The 21,013-nt window shown below is 34.1% G+C and overlaps 1 long non-coding RNA gene across 1 annotated transcript; it reads left to right on the top strand.

Moving 5' to 3' along the window:
* The first annotated feature begins 5,679 nt into the window (after window positions 1-5,679).
* Window positions 5,680-16,116, top strand: LOC144246117 (uncharacterized). The gene is made up of 2 exons (XR_013339800.2): window positions 5,680-12,624; window positions 13,285-16,116. It is a non-coding gene; the product is annotated as an uncharacterized LOC144246117 (long non-coding RNA).
* Window positions 16,117-21,013: the final 4,897 nt, after the last annotated feature.

The raw sequence follows: 21,013 nt of genomic DNA, 5'->3' as shown, positions 1-21,013 counted from the left end.
TTATTTGTAAAACATATACTTTCCACATTAAATTACTGGATTTTTCTATATTTTTTCCCTTTTTTAAAATATTATATCCTTCACATCCATGGCAGAAATGAGTGATTTTTATCAGGCTAATAGTCTCAGGGTTACAGTATTTGGATGAGTTGAGTAGATTCCACAAAGGTGGTAAGAAATAACAGGTGGGAATGCATTGGGATGGGAACAACCACCTTACACCTATACTTAAAATAGATAAAAATTCTTAATTGTCAAAATTCATATCTCTGAAAGTGCTAAGGTTCTTGTATCATCTTGTCCTTGCACAAGAATGAGAGACCCATATATTAGTGGGCCACACCCAAACCATGTTTTACTGGAAATCATTACTGTTTAAAGCAGAGTGGGTTTGGCCATCAGTAGGTAATAAAAAAAGTGTTATGTAGTCTATTCAAAAAGTGCAAAGTTTTATCTTATGAAACTGAGATACTAAGATATATTTTCTATTTTTCAAATATAATATTTGAGTAAAAAGTCACTATTATTAGCACTAAAGTAATACATTAATTGAGTATTTTGAATGTGAAGTAGACTATCTGAAATAAAATCAAGGACTGCTTAAAGGTCAGACAGAACTGATGGGAAGAAATAAACCAAGTCATTGATATGTTACAAGCTACAGATCTAAACTGGATAAAGCTGAACAACAATTAGGAAGAAATTAAGGTAGAGGGAGAATTAGAACACATTGAGGTGGGAGAAAAAATTGCAAGATATTTAGCAATCCACTGCATTTCAGTGTGTGAATTCAGTAAGAGCACTTTGTTTCTTTATCATATCCTTTTTGTGCAACTCATATGAGAGCAGTATTTTGGGAAGAGATTTCAATGTTTGAAGTGAAACACAGTGAATAGTAATACATTAGGGAAAACAGTAAAGAGGATCACAGAGCACAGGCCATATTTAGCAAATATTACTTATTTCAGTAGCAGTGTCTAAAAAGAATGCTTATTGGTAAGTTTGATTTATCATCTTAAGTTTATTTTACTTTCAAAATCTTGGGAATCACACAGGCAGTTTGAGCTTTATACCTATGTTAATTACATGTTCATGCTTGGGTATGTAAGGCAACTATTTGTTGGTGATTTTATTCATAAACACCTCTCATCTCTGCTTTTAAAACCTTTTTACCCTGGAACAAAACATCTGTTACCAACATGCTACTTTAGCCCTGCCTTCAACTCTGTCATACACCCTGACGAGATAGACATCTACCATTTCTTCCACTTGTTGACTGCAAACGTGCAATACCAAAACAATTCAAACAAAATGCAGATGGACATGGAAGACTGCAGATCCCTGAGAATGACCAGGCACAATTCAGTCAGGAAATGTGCTTTTTGATGAGAAAATTACCTTAAAGAGCACTGGTACATTGTATACATCTTGTCATTTCCAAAGGCAGGTTTGGGGTTAAAAAATTACTGAACAAAACATGAGAATGACAGTTACTATTACTTTTTTTATGAAGGTTTAATAGAAGTATTGTAAGCAGCCTTGCTGTATCTAATCAAATATTCCTTTATCTTCCTTTACAATACTTTGTCTATTTACAAATAAGTCAACTCTGACTCTGATATACAGATGTTCGATGCACAATTCTCACATTGTAAATTTTGCATGACTATTCTTGTATAGGCAGTTTAACCTGGAATAATGAACTCTGAAGATGATCTTGTATGGAAGAATTGGATACTGTTCTGTTAGTTTTTCTTAATGTACATATATTAATTATATATAAAGAAAATTTTGCTATTTAAAGGACCAGGATAAGCACATTAAAAACAAAAATTACAAACCTCACAAAGACTGCATGAGAACTATGTTAAAGGTGAAATCACTGATTTTACATAAGATCAGCAGATTGCTCTAGCAAAACTCACTACTGTGCAAGCAGCCCTATCAAGAAGGGCGCATGAAAGGTTGGTAGAAATTCTGTGCAGAATTTAGATTAGCTACTTTAGTGTACTAATATAAGTTTTAATATCTTCCTTAATAATAAAATTCATTTATACCCCAGACATCAGGTTATTGGTCTCTTGGCCCCTTTGAGCAAGTAATTGAGCACCTGTATGGGGACAATGTGAATTGAGGAGTTCTGATTAGTTTTCTCTAGTTATAAATTATTTATCACCTCATTCCATTTTCCTCTTACACCTATTGGGACGTTTTCACAGTCTTGTTGCATAATAAGAAAGTGAACATCAGGATTCTATTTGCTATGGTTCACCCTCATGAGCCATTTAGCATTTTGTAATTCCACAGAAAAAGCTATCAGATCAGTGGAAATGAAGTGAGAGTTTTATAGATGTTTTCTGTTATATGATTTCTTTTTTAAAAAGGTAATGACTGACATATTTAAAAATGAGTGAATTGGCTGACAATTCTTAACCTCTGATGTTATGCAGGACATATACTGCTGAAAGAGCAAATATCTGTCCTACTTCCAAAATACATACATCATAAAGTACATACAAAATGCTTATATTTATTCATGTTGAAAGCAAATACCAAGTTTTAACGCAGCTTAACACATTTAAAGTGCACTTCTGCATTTTCCATTCTGGAAAATGTCTTTCTTAGAGTGGAAGGTTATAAAACAGTAGTCTTTACAATCATGTGATTTTTCACACCCACTTCCTTCTGTACACCTTTTATCTTAAAGGAATAGATCACAGTTTCTTTTCTTCCATTTGCAAGTGAGACAAAATGGTGATGTAAAATCTGTGAGTAAACATTTAGTCCTATGAATAGAAGATAGCCTTTGTACTCATTGACTCCAGTCCATCAGTTTGGACTAGGAAGTGTAGATTAGTGCCTTCTCAGACCTTTTATTTTTCACATAAAATCCAATAACATAAAATATGGTGTCAAGTATTTGGGTTTGCATATAAGAGATCATACAGAAACCAAAACACCTATAATCAAAAACTTGTTAGTTAGAAAGGACTTAGTGGCTATGTCACTTGTTTGTAGCACAGTTATGACCTGCCCTCTGTTACAATTAAAGGCCAATACAACTCCATATTGTTTGCTAAAAGACCAACTAAACTTGTGAAGAGATCATAAGCTGAATTCTGTGTCTGCTTCCTTGAGTTCATGTTGCAGAAGGGTGTAATTAAATATGACCAGAGGAAAGAAATGGTATAAAAATATCAGCAAATTTGAGGCCTACTTCTGAGAAGAAGCTAATCTGACCATCCAAGTTCCAGGTTCTGCAGCAGCTTTCCAAGGTGGGAGAGACATGAAATTCCCTGTAAGTGCAAGTTACAAGGTGAGGGACGAATGCCTATGGTAGCAGACAACTTGATCCAGGAGCCCTCTTAGCTCAATCTTCCTATGTTTCTCTGACATTATTCCAATGAATTGTTATTGTTGCACGTTGGAAATACTGGATATGCCTAAATTCCTCACATTACTCCTGTCTGCTGGACTAAGCCCCTCCTTATGTTACTTGGAGAAGCTGACTTGTTTCCCCCAAAGCACAGACTTGCTTGAGACCTAAGAAAGGCAGTTTAGCTTCATCTTGTGTCATGTGTTTCAGTATAGTACTATTCAGAAAAAAAAGTACTGTAATTCTGCAAGCTATTAAGTCAGTTAGAAACCTTACAATGACCTAAATAATTAGGCCAGGCTATGGCACAGTCTCGCATGGTTATTATTGCTGTATTTTAAGGGTGGCTGGAACTCCTCATCTATTGAAGTTCATCTAAAAAGTGTACATGAATGACAGTATGTTCCTCACCTCCTGAGGAGACAATGCCTCCTTGAGACCTCACCACCCACTTCTTCATGGGTCTTTATAACAGTATTTGTAGGAGGCACTATAGCACATGTTGACATCCATTTGGCTTATTATAACTGATTTTAATTATTTGGTGCTTTGAACAAAACTTTCTTCTTCTGTATTATTAAAAATATGATATATATTCAGGGAAAATAATGCATTTATTGTTAAATTATCAAATCCAGTTTTATGGACAAAGTCTAGGTGGAAAGCAATGATGATGTGTGATGTATTCACTAACTGATCACTAGAAAAAAGGAAACAAATTAAATAATTCTACACCTAATTTAATTTGTCAGAATATATTAATCATATAGGGCTAATGCTGCCCTCTGACTAATAAATTAATTTTCAACTGGTATGGTACAGATTGTGATCAAATGTCTGAAGGCAAAATTAAACCTCCAATTTGGATATTTCCTGAACCTGGGTAGCTGTTTGACTGTCTTATTATTTCCATTATTCTATGGGAAAATAATTATTTTAAGTGGATTGCATAAGGAATCATCTCATTTGTTTTGCAGAAAGGACACACAATTTGCAACATCAAAAGGCAGCTCTTCAGAAGGAACACGGCAGGTCAAATCTTCACTTAATGCACTGCAATACAGCCATGTAGATAAAACATGACACAATATTTTTCAGTACTCCTGTTTTTCATTACATCAAATTCAGGCTTATGATCTAATTCAATTCTAGGAAGGAACAGTAAATACTGAAAGAAAAGGAGATTCAGGTAAATTCTAAAGAACAAGCCAGAAAAATCTTTAAGAAATTCCCGAATACTATTACTACATCTAAAAAAGTTCAATGTGCTTCCACTTTATAGATTGGGTTCATGAAATCCATCTGGAAGGAAGAATGTTGAGTAGTTGAGGTATTTAATTAAGAAGTATTATATTCACTGTGATATGAAGATACTTGAAGACTGATGAAATAAAGGTATTATCTATATATTTATATTAATGGTTTACTCAAAGTGTTTAGATAATGCTAATTCTTATTCTTACACTAAAAATGAATTTGGCATTTGCATGGAATTGAAATATAATTGAGAAATGCTGTTGGAAGATATATTCCACAAGCTTTTTTCTGGTGGGGATTTTGTAGAGGCTGTTTGTTGTGGGGGTTCTTTTTTTTTCCCTTTTTTTTTTTTTTTGGATGCAACAAAAATATAGATTATGAGGCAATTTTGAAAATAAAAGGGATTGTTTAAATTGTTTAAATTGATTGATTCCTATACAATATAATTTGATTCAATATTCTATTCAGATTGTTTTGTCACAGATAGTAACTAACCCATTAGACCAGAAAACCCACCTTAATTTTTTGTGTGTTTTGTTTTTAAACTAACCAGCCAAGAAAGAATATGCATCTGTTTTCCATTTTTATCCAACTTTGACTACTTCCAATACTGAGCTAGTTTCTTACTGCAACCATACCAAACTGTCTGGAGCACCTTGAGAAAAAAAGTGGTTTGTTCTCAGGAATGCCCAAAACCATTCATAAAAAGATACATAATAATTTCTGTCCTAGAATGAAATGCGTTATCATGTTCACAAGCATGAACTGAGCCATAACTATGGCTCACATGGTATGGCACTGAGGTATATGGTTGGCATAGGATAACCTTCCAGTCCTGTGCCTCTTATATATGCATTCAGATCAGGATCAATTGTGATCCCTTTCTGTTCTTTCCATTCAAAGGAGACAAAGGTGAAAAAAAAATACTTTTCAAGTTGTTATCAACATTTTAATTTCTAGTTTCCCAATTTTAAAGAAAAACTTGTTGCTATTTTCTGCACATTTTGGATTTGTTTCTTTGGGGTTTTCTTTGCATCAGTTTGACCATTAAACTGATAAATTAAAATTTTAATCAATTCCCTTCAGCCACATCCTCTGCATCCTGAAATTAGAGTGGACCTGAGTCATGCAGTGGTGAAGACAATATTGGCAGAGAATTGATTCCTCAGTAGATTAATTCCATCTGTTATATAATTTCATAATATATAGGGTGGACTTAATGATCTCACAGGTCTTTTCCAAAAGAAATGAATTTGTGATGCTCTGATTCTGTGACATCAATGTGCTGCTACTTTTTAAAACCATATGTCCATAAAGTATGTTAGTAGATTCATGGTTAAGATACAATTCCAACTGTAAGTAAAGAGGACAAGGATCTAGTTCTAAAACTCTAATTTCTTATGTGGGTTTTGTTTTGCTTACTTTTACTTATTTTCACCATATTCTTCTAGTCTGCCATATTTCAGATAAAAGACTAAATTAAATTTCTTTAATTGTTTTTCTTTGTGCAGACAATAATTATGTGGACCACCATAAGAAATACATTTTTTTCCAAAGGGTTGCCCTGAGAATTACTTTCAGTGTTATGGTTATTACTCTGAGTAGCAAACACTCTGTATAGGAGATTTCTTGGATTCAAATTGCTTATTTGTCAAAATGTGCTATAAAAAAACATGAAAAGAATTTTTTATAAAAGCATTTCACTTTTCATAAAAAACATATTTAACAGCAATTAAAAATCTGATATCTCTCCATGCCCTCAGAGAGCAGATGAAGAGGATCACTAGAGAAATATTAGACGCTTTACTAGTTTTATATTTTAATTAACATTGATTAAAACAACACTTTCTATAAACCAAAACATTATTACTATCACAGGATATAGTAAAAAAAAAAGATTTAAAATAAATTGTTGCATTACAATCGCTATGAAAAATAACAATAGTTTATAATAGAATTGGGCAGTGTTAACGAATTCAATTTATCTCCTAACTGATGATTTCTCCTTGCTCTGTTCTGCCTGATCCATTTCTTTTTTCTGTGACTTCTTATCCTAAGTAAGGCAAATTTTGGAATTGTGTTATAACTCTCACCAGAAGACTTCAGTATAAATCTGGAATTTTTTCCCTCCTTAAGGTCTGTGCTATGAGTTTATATTAAAGTAGTAATGAATGAGGAAAAAGCTAGACTGAAGGATAGTTGCCTAAAGAATAAATTGATGTGTAATTTGCTTTCTCTCTTTATATAAAATTATTTTGTTTTCAAGGAACATATTCATAGCATTTGTTCTCTTTAAACTTAACCAGTAAAGTTAAGAATAAAAGAATGGTAATGAAAAGCTGAACATTGAAATATTTCAACTTTAGATTTTGAAATAATGTATCATTTTGAATTTTTCCAAAATTAAATTATCAATATAACTATTAAAAATGAACAAAAAATAGACAAAAATGTTTAAGTGCTAATGAAAAAAAGAGTGGTTTCAGGTAAAATTTTGTTTCGAAGAGTGATCCAGAAATTCTAAGGATTTCTAAAGAATCTAAATTTATGTTTCATTTCACATCATGAGTGTAGCTTCAAAGCAACTTTCCTTAGCACCCCAATGTTAAGCAATATGCTCTGTTTAACATTACATAAGAGACCTTGCAGCCTTCACACTGATTACCTTCAATGACCCTAAGCTAGAGGGCATCTGAGGTACCACAAAATCTAATAAGCCTTTGAACCCCAGAAAGCAGGCACCCACAAATGGAGTAAATATTGTACACCCACCACCCTAAAGATGCATCTCCTAGTGCCACACCTTTTGCTGATGCAGACACCAGCTTTGAGCTCTCATCTTAAGAAGATGAAATGGAAGGAGAGCAAATACAAGTGATATCTAAACAAAGGTTAGAGAAGAGTTCTCTTAGAGAAGAGGCTAATGTTTTCTCCCTCCCCAAAAAACTAATGGGCACTCATGGAAATGGTAAATCCTGAAAGAAAATAATGGAAGAAAAACAACACATCACTCACTTCCAGAATGAATATTCCTCAAAAAGATCAAATAAAAATGATACCTGATAAGATAGCCAGTGGAATATGCCCAAGTTCAATATACCAAGTTCATAGGTAACATGACTTTTGGAAAAGCCACTTTTTTTTTGACTGAAAATTGCAATCTTTTCAAGCAAAGGGGAGTAGTCACTCAAAATATGTAGAAAATGCCACAATGTAGGCAAGTAAAAAACTCAGGAAAAAAACCCCTCCAAAACACCTTAAAGTGTGTTGCTCTTAGAAAACAACTGAGAACTGATTTTGTTGCACTGTGTAAGCAGCTACACAGGAAGAAAATACATACCACTACAGGGCTATGTAATCTGGAGGGGGAATGCATGCTAAAAAATTATATATTGAAGCAAAACTTAACTATATTCAGATAAGAAATAAAGCACACAGATTTAAGAGTATGTCTAATTAACTACTGGAACAAATCATTAGAAGCGTGGAAGATTTTCTGTCTCCTTGTATCTGTAAAACACAACTTTTAAATGTTCCACTGTGTTGTCCTTTGGGATGATTGATGCCTCTTTCCTCTACTTTGTCAAAACTGTGAACTATTTTGTCTCGTTTCAGTATAAATAGATCATGTATGATGTGTGAAACTTGGTGAACAAATTCGGTACATTCTTAGGCAATTCTTTTCAATTTGAGCTTGCCTGTATACATCTAGTTTTACCTTCAGTAGGAGCTTTTCCAAAAGTTATTTAAAAATAAATAATTCTGTACAGTTTTTTGAGAGATATATAACTATGGAACTAAGAAAAAAGGAGTACCAGAAACACAGTTTAAGCCTTAAGATTTGTTGGCTTGTGTGGACAAAAACTCTTGAGCTCTACATTGATGAAGTGGGAAGATTAAACATATGTTTTACTTGCTACCATATTTATTTGCATATGCTGCCTTCTAGATGATCATATGGTCCTTTTACCTTTTGGCAAGATGACATATTCCAAAGAAATATGACAATGTGATCAAAGTTTGTAAAATGTAACTATCCCATATTATACTTTCTTCACCTGTTTATTGTCTAGAACTACAAAAATGATTCACAGATAGTTAAATACATTGCAGTTAGTTTTCAAGTGATGTCAGTTCAGGCACGCTCATATGGATTTTATGGTATGTCAAGCCCCAAATTTATAAAAGGAATGAGATCCTTTGAAATAATGCTGTTGTTCCAGAATATAGACTGTTTACCATCAGATAAGTATCTTTAGACCTGTGTCTAGTAAGATAATCACTTTCCAAGCCTTCTGGCTTTAAATTGATAAGCACATTGGGAAAGGTCAACTAAGACCCAAGACAACTGGAAGGAGCCAACTAACTCTTGTGCTGTCAGCTTCGGCAGGGAAGGAAGGGAACTCAGTCTGGCATTAGCAGAAGACAGATTCCCTGGTTATCCATGCATGTAAACATATCAATAGCTCTTTTAATAAATTGCACTATGTTCTCAGCAATGTGTTCAATTCACACAAGACAGTGAGTATTACATTTGCCAAATTAAATGAACAATTCATATATTCATGTTTCAGTTTTATTTGCTTTTGTATAAATGAGAAAATTAAAATAGCCTTTCTGAGAAAACCCTCTGTGTCTCTTTTCTATTATTATATCTTCCTGAAAAAGGGCAATTGCACCAGATCATAAAACACAATTCCACATAGAACTGAAGTGAAAAAAATATTACGGCTCATTTTTTATATAGATTGGTTTGTCACTAGATCAAAACCATAACATAATGACTGCAGTAGCCCAGATCAAGGATTCTTTTAGCCCACCACTCTGTCTGTTAGGTAAATATCTGATGTTCTCTTGTTCCAGGAGAGACTGTAAAAGGCTTGTGCCATTTACTTGTTCCTTGGCCCTCAGAAAATAACAGAAATCTGTTCTTCTGCTCCCTCTATTGTATGCTCCCTCCCTGTTATCTCTACTGTAACATTAAGAACGTGGGTCTTTGTTTAGCATTGTGGGTTTCCCCTCTCTTTGTATGAAAGTTGTCCATTTTTATTAGTTTTGTCAACCTTTTATCAGTTTTTTCAAGTTTTTTGTTGCTTTATTTTCAGGCTTTGAACAATAATTACATTTACACAGAGACATAAAAATACTTTCTATTTTATTTTCTATGATACTCCTAATAAACTCTAAAATCTGGGGCTTTTTTTTTTTTTTTTTTTTTTGGTTTTGAGACAACAATCTCACAGTACTATCAAAACACCAAGATTTCACTTCTGACAAGAGTTAATCAAATTAGGTAGAGACAAATATGAGTTGCTATGGTTGAGGATTTGAGGTGAAATATTCGACCAAACTAAATATAGATTATGCACTAAGATTTCTGCACACAGTCAAGTCTGTTTCAGAGATGATTCAGACCAGAAGCCTGAATAGGCTGCCCTCTTTTTCCTAGCAATGTGATTGCTTAAGACACAAATTTGGCTTAATAATGGGGCTGCCTGAGGCTGTCTTATTTTTAAGGAATGATAATTTACAAAACATATTTTGTTGCAACAGAATCCTATTGAATGAATGAGCAATGAAGCCCCAGCCATACAATTAACTTCTTTTGAGCATTTTCTCTAGATATTGTTACTAATATGTGGATGTAATTCTGCTGGTTCTGAAGGACAGGAAGCTTTCCCATTCACACTGAGGAAGGGATTGTTCAGGTGACATGATGCAGCTCTGCAGAGGGCTTTTGAGCCCCCACCACAGCTGGATTGAGCCCACTCTGAACCACAGTTACGTGGTGTCATGGAGTCTCATGTGTCAGTAATCAGTTGTATCAAGCAACTTACTTCATAGCTGAGAAAAGCGATGTTCTGAAATCCATGATTTGTTATTCTCAGGTTTTCCTATGAAAATAAGTTGTGCCAGCTAAGTGGTAAAGAAAACATAAAACAACTTTGGTAATGTTCATTTTTTGGAAGTTTTAAAAGCTGTCTAGCCTTTACTGTCAATAAAAATATGAATCAATATGCTGAAGTATCTGGGAATAAGGCAAAAGCTTGATGCTGTATCAGATTTGAAAATTCATAAATCTACCTTGTTGCTTATGGATACAGCTAATGACCTCTCTGGTTTCTTGTGGGATATTTTTTTGTTTGTTTGGGTTTTTTTAAGTATTATTTAAATTACTATTTTTATTACTAAATTATTTTAAAATTAGTATTACTAAATTATTAAAAAAAAAAGAAATCTGAAATAAAAGCAATCTTCAGTGGAAGACATTGATTTAAAAAATAAAAATGGCAATGAACTGCTAGAATTCTATCACTAGAATGGTACAAAATAGTGCAAAATTTCATGTGCACAGTTTTAGCAACCAGACTATGCATTTAAATGCATTAGACTAGAACAGACAATGATAAATGAACATAATGGTACCTATACATACTAATTTCCAGAAGAACAGCAAAACAAATAATGGCCTTAGTGACAATAATATTATATAGATTTTGCTTAGGGGAAGAAAATCTTAGCTGTGCCTTGAACAACATTTGTTTCAGTTCCATTTAGGTGATCACAATAGCATTATGCCTCAAATAGAGTGGTCTCTGTCAATAAAACAGAACCTGAAATGGCTCCTAAAAAACCCTCAGAGTCTATGATAAAATAGCAACATTTTGATAAGAATTAGAAGTGATAATTTTATTCTTTTCTTAACGACAGCCACAAATTTGGTTTATATGTGCCTTTTTGTTCTGGAAACACTTTTATCAATAGCAAATTTCTCAGATTCCCATGGAAGATAAACAAATACAAAGACTACTTTAAAAATATTCCTAAGGTCAAGTACAGTTAGAAATGAATGTGCATTCTGTTTCTGGTTCTTCTCACTGTAATAATTCAGAGTAAATTATAATGTATTATGCTGTAAGTCCATAACCTTAGAAAATAAGAGCCCAGTTGGTGCTTGACTTACAAGAACAAAACAAGCTTACAGAGCACAGGTCTGTGTTGTTTGGCAAGTAGTCAATAAAACTGTACCTTATGAATTTCTTTCCTAAAGGTTCTAATCAAAACAATTTATTTCAGGTATGTAAACTCTGCTGTTCAGACTTCAGCTACTGTCAGTGTACGATACCAGCATCCGCAGGAGCTTCAGCCACGCTAAACTGAGTCCCAGAGCTCCCCCATCTGTCTCAGTACCAGACACATTTCCTGCTGGATCAACGTAGTGTGTCAGCTACAGCAAAAGAGATGTGCCTTTTTTCCAGCTCTTACTAGCTTTCACAATAACTACTTGAATAACTGAAATCTTCCCCATTCCAAGGACTATATTTCGGGCAGTTATACAATGGAAAATAATTAGAAGCATTATTCTGCGTGAGTAAACTATGATGAGAAAGGAATGCAAACTGAAAGCCCAACTACACATAATGAATTTGGACAGAAAACTGTAGACAAATATTTAGCAAATTAGGAATCCTTAAAAGTGAATGTATGCAGTCACACGGAATTGGTTTTTTGCTGTTAATCTGTTCCTTGTATGCCTCTGAACTATGTTTACTTAAGGCTGAAGCATAGTATATAAACATGTATAGGTTGGCTATTTTTCTTGAACCTTATGGTCGTTTTATTTTAGAACATTTACTGAATGCTTTTTTCATGCTAGAGATAAGGCTTAGATGGCATATATTATAAATCTACTGATCTCTGCAGTTACATTTTGATGCATCTTCCTTTATAAAACCTGCAAGCAGATTCCAGTCTCAGCAACCTTTTTTTTTTTCCTTAAAACAAAAGAAAGTATATATCCTGTTTTTTCTGAAGACCCCCTAAGGGAAACATACTCAAAGAAAATGAAGTCTCCTATTTTAGATTCTTGTTGTGCAAACACAGTGGGTTTCCACCTGCCCCAACATGCTGTCAAGTTTCAGAGGATGATGTCACTTTTCTAAATTAGTTCAGTTCTGATTTCTCACAGATTAACAGCAAATATCTTTCAGGTAAGATAACTTTTATTGAAGATTAAAGGGAAAAACAAACAAAGTAAATCATAAAGTACATATGGAAGACTATCTAATATATGGCTTTTTATATCACCGTGTCAGCCTAGCTCTTAACTCATGGCTCTGCTCTTCCAACAGGGTTCACTTCACTCTTAAAGGGTAGTCAAAAAAAAAAATAAAATAGCCTCATTCCTCTTTCATATTGACTGACCTTTTTTAGTTAATCTCCTGCTGAGGGATAAACAAGAACCTTATTATTGCTGGGCACCAATTGTTGTCACAGGAACATGGGAGCTTGTAGAAAAGGTTTTTAAATAGTTAAGAGTTATATGCTGGGCCTAAAAATAAGATTACTAACCAAATTATTCACTTATTTGATGTTTTGTGCTTTGTTAGGGACACAGCAATCATGAATTGGTAAAAACATGCACAAGGGTTTGTAGATTTGTTTTTTATAGGAATATCATACTAATGAGGCAAGTAAGTACTCATGTCTGGTCTTCTAAGGTAGTCACTAAGATGGTATTTGTATACTTACAAATCTTGTTTTCTTCAATTAAATTCATTCCATTCTTTCAGAACAGACAAACTGATGTATTATATTGATCCACTGTTCTTTGGTTCTTGCCGTGACTGACTTTGTTCATCACTATCCAGCTGTGCAATTTATGCCAGAACTGACAAGGACTCATGCTACCCATGTCACTAGGAACCTGCCAGAAAGCAAGCATGTATTTACCTTCCCACTTCATCCCTTCTAATTGTATTTTTATCCTCATCTGAATTTTTTTTCTGGAAGCTTTGTTTTTCAGCAAAGTGAATAGGAAAGTTGTTGTAGAACACCAACAGAGTTAATTAAGGAAAGGTATAACTGATTATTTACGACTTTTACTGAAAATGTGCTTTATTAATTTTCCTATATGAATTAAATCAGATTTTAAAAAAAATATGCAGTTGACGATTGGGGGCATAATCGTGTATTTTTATAATTAGTGGTAGTTTGAAACTGGTCAAAAATGTTAGTGCAGTCAACATGAATCAGTTTAACACATCCACATTATCTCATGAATAACCCTTAGAAAAGCTACCTTTATTTTATTTCTGACTTATGAAACAATTTCCCCCATAAAGTTTGTGCTAAAGAGACAATTTCTGGTATCGAATCATTAAGACCTCACTGAAAAAGCTACCTAGGCTTATATATTATTTTATACTGTTCTTTTTGCATTAATAAATGTAAAAATCTGTCTAAAATTGTTTCAGCCAGTCACATCATTATACTTCAGCTTCTTTCCAGACTCTTCTTTCATAAAGTGCTCTTTGCATCATATAATGCAAGTGACCATGATATATAAAGCTCAGGTTTGATGATGAGGTGTCCCTTATTTCAACTGCACTAAGAACAAAACATACTAATAAAAATATTAGTAGGAATGCTATGCAATAAATTGAGTTGTTCCTCTACATCTCAGGTACAACTGAGATGAATATTGCTATGCCACAAAATCATAGCATTATAGCATAATTCAAAACAGGAAGGGATTCTGGAGGCCGTTTAGTGCAAACTCCTGTTCAAAAGAAGTCCAGCCAGATCATGTCCAGGCAGTCCTAGAATTTACCATATCAGTGATAAAGGAATAAGAAATACCTCAGTCTGTGCAAGCAATAAAAATTTTAGATATATGTATTCTTACATAAGCCGAAAACCCCAATATTATGTTATTTTTTAATAGAAGCAAGCAGATAAAATTTATGCCAAATTTAGGAACGTATGTTATTTGGCCAAATCTATGGGAAAATATAAAGTAGCTATTTATTGCTGTTGTTTAATTTATTTTAAAAATAGATTTATCTTTCAGATGCTTAAAGAAAGCAAGAATTAAAGTACAAAAAACCCCAAAGCAGGTTGGATCACTCTAAACTGAAACAGTTAATAGTGACAAGCACTCATTTGTCATTGTGGGGATAGGAAAGAGTAAGAGACATGCGAGTTTTACTAGACTTTCCTTCATGAGATATATGTTCACTTTACCATACCACAGTGTATTTATTTTGTTAATACTGGAACTGTTGCAGAAAACAAAACAATCTGATCTGGGAATTTGAAAGGTTTTTTCCACCTTAGCACCTAGTTGAAGCAAGTTTCAAGGACAAAAGGAATTGAAATTGAGGACAGGGCACCTATACTAAATGTATCTCAAATGGTTTATTTTAAACCAGCTCTAGTCAAATCTTATCTAATATCTATTAGCAATTTCAGGCTCACTGGGTACTCTGCTTAGAAGTGCAGCTGTGTTCCATTTGAAGGGAATTCATCTTGTGTGCTCTGAAAATGCTCTGGAGTGCAAACAGGGGTAGCACATGGGAACAACATTTTTGCCTTAATAAATCATTCCTCTTATATCTAAAACCCTGATATAGGAGTACCAAAAGAATCAGAATTACAAATATGGCTTCTTATATGGAGAATCAGCAATCTAAATTTCTCCTAGATCTGGGAAGGCAACCTTAGAAAACCACTTAAATCTTAGCATCTGTATTTCCTCTTATGTTGGCACCTAAACTTATTATCTGGTTTGGAGTCCTAGCCAATTCTGTACAGATCTCAGCAGGGTCCTTCTCCCAATACTCGTTGGTCTTCTCAGATCCAAAATCTCAGTGTGATCTGATTCCACCACTGATGTGATTTCCACGTTAGAAACTGACACCATGAGTGCTCTTATTCAAAATTCCAGAGATGGAATTTAATAAAACAATTGAGACATTAAAACTGTAATCCTTTCTTATTGATACTTTAGGATGGCAGTTGTTTATCAAAGTTTTTACTGGATTTAATCAATTTACTACATCTCTTTTATAAAGAGAGACTAGATGCAGCCTTTCTGTTGTGGTTTGGGCTGTTTGCCTATGTTGTGATTTCTATAAAATCAAACTGTTTTAAAGATATTTCATGAATGTATTGTATTTAATATTAGAGCATAGCTCTCAAATTTTGCAAGACATGTCTGATGTTAAGAGTAGTATTATGATACCTATGCCAAAGATGTTTGCAGTGATTGCATGATGCAAAATACAGGAATTTGTTTAGGAGTAATACCTTTCTCCCTCTGGGTGAGCATCTAAACCAGAAAATTATACAGACACTTTGTTATTACTCTTCTGCAAGGTGGGATAACATTAATAAGAGACAGATGAAGACTCTCTCATGCTCTCAAAAAGAAATGAAAAATGAAACCAGCCCAAAACCTTAATCAAATTCTGTTATTCTTCCTGAAGGATTAGTGGACATAAAACATTTCTTTTAGAACAGAAGCACATATATTTTTCCCTGTCTCATGACTGGCCACTCTCACTACTTTTCAATTAATTGAGAGAGGTCAAATAAAGACCATATTTTGTCCTGTATTTAAACAGTAAGTTAAACTTTCTCTGCTAAAAAAAAACCAAAAAACAAACAAAACCAAAAAAACCCAAATTAAACCAAACCAAACTAACAAAAAAACATAAAACCCCAAAAACAAACAAAAAAAATACCCCACCAAACAAAGGAAACTGTTATCTGTCATAGCTAAAAGATGAACACTGGTACAGGGAAAATACCTGTTTTTCCCCACTGCATTTCTTTTTCACTAGTGTATTGATTCTGCTACCTTTCTTGTTGCTTTGCCTCCTGTTCTGTGGTATTTGATTTCTTTTATCCGTATTTAGTAGATCTGGGCAGAATTATGGACTGTAGGCCTAGAGGAACTATGATAGTGGCTGGCATATTGATGTTCATTATTACAATCTATAAATCCTTTCATTAAATCAAATTGACCTTTCATTCTTCTGTATAAAATTTAAGTGAGTCTAACAAACAAACAGTACATATCTCCCTCTGTCATTTTTTTTCTATTCTTCTTATTTCTATTGATAAAAACACCGTAAATCCCCTTATTTTCCAAATTTTTACCCCAGAAATTTCATTGTAGTGGAATATTATACAGCTGAGAGTCAACATCAAAGTAATGCTCTCTGCCTTGTACTGCAAGAGTTTCACATTTTAAGTCCATTAGTTAATAAAAAAAGAGTGTCTAGTAAAATCAAGCTTTAGAATTATAACAGCTTCATTAAATCAGCCTTTGTCATTGCAAAAAGTGGCCTTGTAAACCCTGTAGGATTAAAAAGCAGATCTCTCCCAAACACTATATCCTTCCTGCCACTGTTGTAACCTCTTAATACCATGGAGAAACACGGGTATTCAATGTGTTGGCTCATCCATCCAGGAATAAGACAGTGTTACTACCAACTCTGCAGTCTTTCCAGAAACAGAGAAGCAGACCTCATGATGTACAAGTATAATAGTCTTTAAACTTATACATTTCCTCTCTGATGCACTGTTCAGATGTATGTACAGATATGCTGAACCTTTCACTGATACTCATGTGTTTAAATGGGAACTTTTGCAAATCAGTCACAGAAAGTGACTGAAAGCCTACACAGAAAGTGTAGGCTACCCCTACACTTTTAATGTAGCTGTGCTTTGCTCAGTGATGTAGAAATCTGTCCATCTCTCCCAAAATCCCCAACCCATACATATATGGGATAGATATATGCATATATTTTGCAGTATTTGTCTGAAAAATCTATGAGGCTAGCATGTAGGAAACAGTGGGGGAAAATTTCCTCTTACATTACCATCTTCTTGTCAATAGAGGCTTTGTTATTTTTGACAGAAAGAGTATCATTTGCACAATAAATATGTAGGTAGCCAAAAAGAAAAAAAAAATTGTTTTGTTTTTCACAAATAGGTAGCAAAGCTGCTTTCCATTTGATTCATTTTGCTTGTACTTTCTTATAAGCATTACAGGTTCTGGACCTATATTGCCACCTTCCCTTGTAGTTCCAGAGACAGGACAGCTTAAAAAAGAGCTTCATTTTGTGTTCCCACAGTGTGCTGAACCCTGTGAAAGGTTTCCAAGTAGTTTGTCTGTTAAGATTTTATCAGGTTTTATACACTTTATAGTAGGAAACAGAATTAGACTTAATGATATATACATATATATGTGTGTGTGTGTGTGTCTGTGTGTGTCTGTGTGTGTTTGTGTAAAGACACAAATGAAGGCAGAAGGAGACAAATATAAATAGTTATAAAAAAATATATAATCCCATGATATTACAACATACATAACCTGTTCAGAAAGCCACCTAAGTACAAAGTGTTAATTATCAGTAGAAGTACAGTTTAAAAGGTGTAACATTTCCCACCCATCCTTGACACTACAGGCCATTCCTTTGTCCTTGCCTGCTTCTTTAATTGCTCATGTTATTAGTTGACAGAACCCGTTAACCATTGTAAGGTTAAATTAAAGGCAGAAAAGAAAAGGAGGACAGCAAAACAGTTTAAAGATGTAAAATTAGTCACAATCATGAAAGGATACTTGCAATAGGGACATTAGCCATTTGGAAACTCTAACCTTTGGAAGTCACTTGGCTGGGAAATTAAAACAAAGAAACAAACAAACAAAGCCTCTCCTTGATCTTTAAGGCAGAGAGAATCTCAGAATTTTTTTTCCATCTTGCTGTTTGGAATGCAAGAAGTGAAAGAGACAGGCTCGTTTCTTATCTGACATGAACTAAATGACCAGCAGTGAAATAATGTAAAAATAATTGTGTTTTTACAAGTCAAACTTCCTTTTGGAAACTAATCTGGTAGTCTGTTTCTTTAAGGATAAAACAGGTAGCTGGAGTCAGTGAATTGTTGAACTGAAAAATCTCATCTCCAGGATTCTTCTTTGACTTCTTTGCTTTACTAAGTGTTCTTGGACAGCTCCAAGGAACATTGTCCTGAACAGAAAAAAAGATTGCTTTATTCTCAAGCTGCAATTATCTTCCCCAAACCTCAGATGGCTCTGACACAGCTCATTAACATGTCATGCCTACCAGTTTCATTTTTGCACCCAGTCTTACCTCTTCTTTCCCTGAGGAGCTTTTCTGCTCAGCTCAGCTATGCACAATACTTGCCAGCTCACTATGGGTCCTTCACACCACAAGTGCTGTGGGAACATTTTGCTGTGTCTGTGTGCATGAAGCTTTGCACAAGTGCCTTTCCCTTCTGTGCTCATTGCTCAGATGCAGAAGACTCCAGCAACTCCATCACGGCAGACTCTGGGTTGAGGTTGATTTAGGTCACTGAGTAGCAGTGATGGGATATACACTCTTCAGAAGCCCTCCATAGTTTCCTGATGTGTTTTGTTTAATGAAGAGTAGTAATTAACCATGACCAACCTTGTAATTATTAACATGATACTGTTAATGAGACTATAACTTCAGCTATCACTTTATGAATGCCAATGTCAACCATAAAAAGAGAAATTAAAAATATAATGAAAAATGTAGGCACAATGACCATCACAATATTTATTATGAAATTACCAATCTTCGGTAAAAATTAAGCTTGAGGCAAATTGACTTTGTTGATGCACTGACATTTTAATTCACGGCACTAGTTGTTTGAATTGTTTTGCAAATGTAGGTAATATTTTTAAAGCAGATTTGTCCTTTGTTAAGCCTTCTTAGCTTTCACATTTGAAGTTTATCTGTTTAGATACTTGATTTCTCTGTTCTCTTTTTGGGTTTAGGTCAGTAATTAATCCTAAAAGAAACAAAATTCCTACAATTTTTATCTGAACTAACTGGATAGATACATGCAAAAAAAAATTGCACAGTTGGTTTTGATTTGGGATTCAAGTTTTGCTTTTTTTTATTCATTTTCTCCTAAGCCTTGTTTTTTTACTTCCTCTTCCAGTTTTGATAATGGTAAGCACTGCACTTCAAAGTAAGAGCTTCCCTATAAAGGAAATCTATAGGGGTTATTTTTTAATATCATATCTATTTACACATTGACTATTCCATCCAAGTGTCCATTAATGGTCTACCTTGGAAGAAAAAGTATTCTTTTTAAAATATTTGTTTACTCCATTTCAAAAGTAGACTTAGAAGGGAAAAAAAAAAAAAAAACAATCTTAATGAGATATAGCAGGAAAGAGAATTATCAAAGCTTGCCTACACTGGTATTCTGGGCCTTTTTCTAACATAGACATGTCCAATGCCTAGAAAAGGGCAATGCAGAGGCCTAACAGAGCAGTTCTGATTTTTTAAGTACATAGTACCAAAGAATATTGGAACATTTTCCTGGGACTACTTCAGCTGTTCTATTTCATCTATAGTACTCACTTACAGTCTGCTTTCAGCTGCCTGGTCTTGCTCTTCCTAAGTTCTTTCACTATCAGGAATTCAAATTTTAAGTGCCTTCCTTGTTAGTGCATGTAGGTCTGCTTATTATTCTGTTTGCTGGGGGTACAATAGGAAATTCAATTTTTGAGTTTAGCTACGCCAAATATATACCTGACACTGATTTACTGGAATTTTTTGTAAACGCAGTTTGACATTGTCTGTGTTCCCAAAGAGAAGAAAAATCACTGACATTTAGAAATTGTTCCCTGTTACAAGATAATGTTCTTTCTCATCAGAAAAAATAAACAAGACACAGGATGTCAAACAGATCTTTCAAAATGCCACTCAGAATTTTCATTTCAATTTTACTCATTCTTATCTTGAAACTAAATATTAGCCCCACTGAAGTCAGCATTGAACTCCCTTTTTAAAAAGGTCTGTCACAAAACAGTATGTGGGTGGTTTATGCCTCCTAATGTCTTTTCAAAATATGTGTCTCACCAAGTGCTGTTATGTTGTCACAGAGGCTCTCTGAGACTGACCACAGTTGACTAGGTACTTCTGTTCAGAGAAAAGGATTTAAAATCTCTTGTAATGTCTTTCTCAAAATACATGATCTGCAGAATGTGCTCATTAACCACAAACCAAAGCCAGATTTACTATCTGTAAACGTTCAGTAATAGCACATCAGTAAAAAAGAAAATCCAGCAAAGGGATGTTATAAAATTACTTCTTTGGAACCTACAAGGATTGACAAAAAGCATCTTTTTAAGTAGCTGGTTATTTTGTTTAGCTAGCAAAAGCAGCAGCTGAAAACTGATGTCAATCGAGTCCTGAGAGGAAAACATTTTCTTTAAAATAAGGAAGCAATGACATTGCAACAATTTTGCTCAAAGATTGTTTTCTTGTTCGAAGTCTTGCTAAAGAGGCAGTAAGTGCAGGCTTGTATGGCTTTTTTCAAGTTTATCTGCTGGTTAAAAACTAATATTTCTTCCCAGAAGCCCTGTTTCCTTTATGTCTATATTTAGGTGTCTTTCTTGCATATACACTACATTTCATTGTAATAAAGACAACTTCATTTCATAAACCATTGAGCAAAGCACTATGAACTTTTTTGTAAAACATGACCATAAGTGTCTCTCTGAGCTAGATTTCTGTCAATTACATATTT

The sequence above is a fragment of the Lonchura striata genome, chromosome 4, assembly GCF_050655825.1.
Source record: "Lonchura striata isolate lonStrDom1 chromosome 4, ASM5065582v1, whole genome shotgun sequence".
NCBI lineage: Eukaryota > Metazoa > Chordata > Aves > Passeriformes > Estrildidae > Lonchura > Lonchura striata.
The sequence above is the reverse complement of the archived record's forward strand: the minus strand, read 5'-3'. Positions and strand labels throughout refer to the sequence as shown.